Source organism: Ciconia boyciana, chromosome 16, assembly GCF_034638445.1.
Source record: "Ciconia boyciana chromosome 16, ASM3463844v1, whole genome shotgun sequence".
NCBI lineage: Eukaryota > Metazoa > Chordata > Aves > Ciconiiformes > Ciconiidae > Ciconia > Ciconia boyciana.
This window is the reverse complement of record NC_132949.1, coordinates 14,351,717-14,355,313: the sequence shown is the minus strand read 5'-3', so window position 1 is coordinate 14,355,313 and position 3,597 is coordinate 14,351,717.

Genomic DNA, 3,597 nt, shown 5'->3' with positions numbered 1-3,597 from the left:
CACTTAGTGGATGAGGGGAAAAGCCGTGGATGTTTTTTACCTGGACTTTAGTAAAGCCTTTGACACCGTTTCCCACAGCATTCTCCTGGAGAAACTGACTGCTCATGGCTTGGACGGGTGTACTCTTCACTGGGTAAAAAGCTGGCTGGATGCTGGGCCCAAAGAGTGGTGGTGAATGGAGTTTACTCCAGCTGGCAGCCAGTCACAAGTGGTGCTCCCCAGGGCTCAGTATTGGGGCCAGTTCTGTTTAATAACTTTATCAATGATCTGGACAAGGGGATCGAGTGCACCCTCAGTAAGTTTGCAGACAACACCACGTTGGGCAGGACTGTTGATCTGCTTGAGGGTAGAAAGGCTCTACAGAGGGATCTGGACAGGCTGGATCAATGGGCCAAGGCAAACTGTATGAGATTCAACAAGGCTAAGTGCCAGGTCCTGCACTTGGGTCATAACAACCTCATGTAGCATTTCAGGCTTGGGGAAGAGTGGCTGGAAAGCTGCCTGATGGAAAAGGACCTGGAGGTGTTCATCGACAGCTGGCTGAGTATGAGCCAGCAGTGTGCCCAGGTGGCCAAGAAGGCCAATAGCATCCTGGCTTGTATCAGAAATAGTGTGACCAGCAGGACTAGGGAAGTGATTGTCCCTTTGTACTCGGCACTGGTGAGGCCGCACCTCGAATACTGTGTTCAGTTTTGGGCCCCTCACTACAAGAAAAACATTGAGGTGCTTGAGTGCATCCAAAGAACAGCAACGAAGCTGGTGAAGGGTCTGGAGAACAAGTCTTACAAGGAGCGGCTGAGGGACTGGGGTTGTTTAGCCTGGAGAAAAGGAGGTTGAGGGGAGACCTTATCGCTTTTTACAACTACTTCAAACAAGGTGGGTGTCAGTTTCTTTTCCCAAGTAACAAGTGATAGGATGAGAGGAAACGGCCTCAAGTTGTGCCAGGGGAGTTTTAGATTGGATATTAGGAAAAATTTCTTCACCGAAAGGGTTATCCAGCACTGGAACAGGCTGCCGAGGGAAGTGGTTGAGTCACCATCCCTGGAGATATTTAAAAGATGTGTAGACGTGGCGCTTAGGGACATGGTTTAGTGGTGGACTTGGTAGTGTTAGGTTTACGGTTGGACTTTATGATCTTAAGGGTCTTTTCCAACCTAAATGATTCTATGATTCTAAGGAGACACCTGGCCATACATCAGTCATCTCAACTCCCCATACACTTGTTTTAAGCAGAAAGAATCCCTAGTCTCTGAGCTGGAAGGGAATCATGGTGTTCTCCAGCCAAGACCCCAGTTTTGGGATCTGGAGAGGCCCAGTCTGGAGAGGCCTGAATGCTAAGGACCTTAGGATGTGCTACAGCACATCAACCCCTCAGTACTGAGGCAGCCCTTGTAACCTGTAGGAGGCCCCTTCTTGTCACCTTTTGCAGTACAGAGAGCCTTCCAACCTGAAACAGCATCTCTTGATCATCCTCCTGGACAATCAGGTGCGTGGGGCAGACAGTGAGAAGCTCAGATGTGGTCCACTGCCCCTGCAAACCACAAAGCAAGCTGTTGAGCTGTACAAATACAGGACAGATGAAGGTCTTGAGTGAATGGGATGAGGGATCAGAGGTGTGCAAGAACAGTGTTGTGAGTAGTAACATGGGTCTAGAAGGGACAGCTACATTGTCAAGGCTTTTCCGTATTAATGTGATGGTGAATTATACAAGAGGTTGCCTAATGACAGACCAACAGAGGAAAGAGATAGGGAATGAGCCACCAATAAAATGCAGAACTGAACTGAAACAAGTCTGACGAGGAGAAAGAGTAGAAAGAGGGAGATAAGGGGGAAGAAGAACCTGTGGAGGCTGACAGAGGAAAACAGAGATACAACACATGAGAGAGACTAAATGTAAGGCAGCGAGCAGAGAGAGCAAAGAGCCACAAGAGACCAGGACCAGTTTTGATCAAGAAACAGGCAGTCAGCAGCTTCCAGATAGAAGAGAAAACCAGCACAGAGCAAAGATGAGGTCCAGGTAAAATCCATGGGAGAGACAGAGGTCTGGGAGTGATCAGGAGATAAGATCCCCGTATTGGTAACCATCATTATGTTTTAGTTTATGGCTGGAAGAAAGAGGCTGGAGCTCCATGTGAAGAAGAATGTACTTTCTTGAGTTACGCAGCTTTGGGGTGTGGGTTTTTTCTTTTTTCTTTTCAGGTATGTGACATTTGGAAGCAATAAAGAGCAGAAGAAAGCAGAGAGACAAAGTAACAGAGGAGGAAGGAAGAATGGAGTTGAGGTGCGTCAATGCCACAGAGAGTGGAAGAGAACAAATGAAAAACAAGCAAAAGAAATCTCCACCTCTTTGGGAAGAGTTCACTGTGACAGGGGAAGGAAACAGGAAAGACAGGAGATTAGGGAAGGAGACAGGTGGACTTTATTGAACTTTATTTGAAAAAGGTATCACAGGAGGTCAATTGCTCAATCCTTGACTGATCTGTCTATCTATCTGTATATCTGCCGGTTTATCTGGTAGCTTAGATATGGTCAGAATATTATGCCGCCTGGAGCATATTAAACATGGAGATCCTCAGCACCTGGGATGTCCAGGAAAGTATAGTGTTCTGCCTGGGGCTGCTGGCGCAGCTCTGTACAGAGGGGCAGTCCTGTAAAGGCTGGAGTGAAAGCTAGCATAGAAACAGCAGAAGTTGTAGATAAGGCTGATGAAGTCTGGTGGAAATGAAGAAAGTGGATTTGTGGAGAGGATTTATGGAATTGAACTCTCCCAGGAACAAGAATGGAGTTGCAGGACAACAAAGCAGACATAGTGTTTAGAGGAAGAGGGTGCAGAGTGGAGGGTGAGATGGCAGCTAAAGGAACTCGGGGAATAACCATCATGAATTGCATCAGCAATTCAGGTGGGAGAAGAGGTGGCTGGAGAGGTGGCCAAGTGAGAAGACGCCACTGGATGACACTACGTGAAGCATGGTGGGAGAGAACGCAGGAAGAAATAGGGAGGTCAAAAGCAGAATCGTTTACTGGAGGTGGAGTTGTGGGAAGTGAAGGGGTTGACTGGAATGAGACAATGAGATAGAGGAGTGTGTATGGTTGAAGCAGGAACTGAGGGGCCTGATTAAAGGGTGAAGAAATGATTGCCCATGGCCAAGGGTAGCTCACAGGGTAAGGTGGACTGATGTCTTTGCTGGGTGAGCAACAGGTAGGTGTGATGGTTAAAGAAAGTACAGACCAAAACCAGCAGAGGCAGTGCAAGGAGAGCATTTACTCTGACAAGAACATCATTGGGCTGGAGCCATTGCTTAGAGTCAACACTTCAACAGCTACTTCTCTGGTAGCTTCACACATGGATGGTAGAGAGGATTTAGTATCTTACTTCACTGTTGTAACCATCTCGCTTTTAGTACTCGCTTGTGCCAAAACTGCTTCTCTAGGCCTTCTTTCCTGTACCAAGTCAGCAGAGGTTTTTAAAGATTTTAGAAGATAACAGATCTTTCTCCAGATTTCAATGTTACTGTTTTAGATAACAGCATCTGTAAGGATTGCAGAACAATTTCTATGCAAGAAATTCAAAACACTGTTTTCTTATAGTTGTTAGCT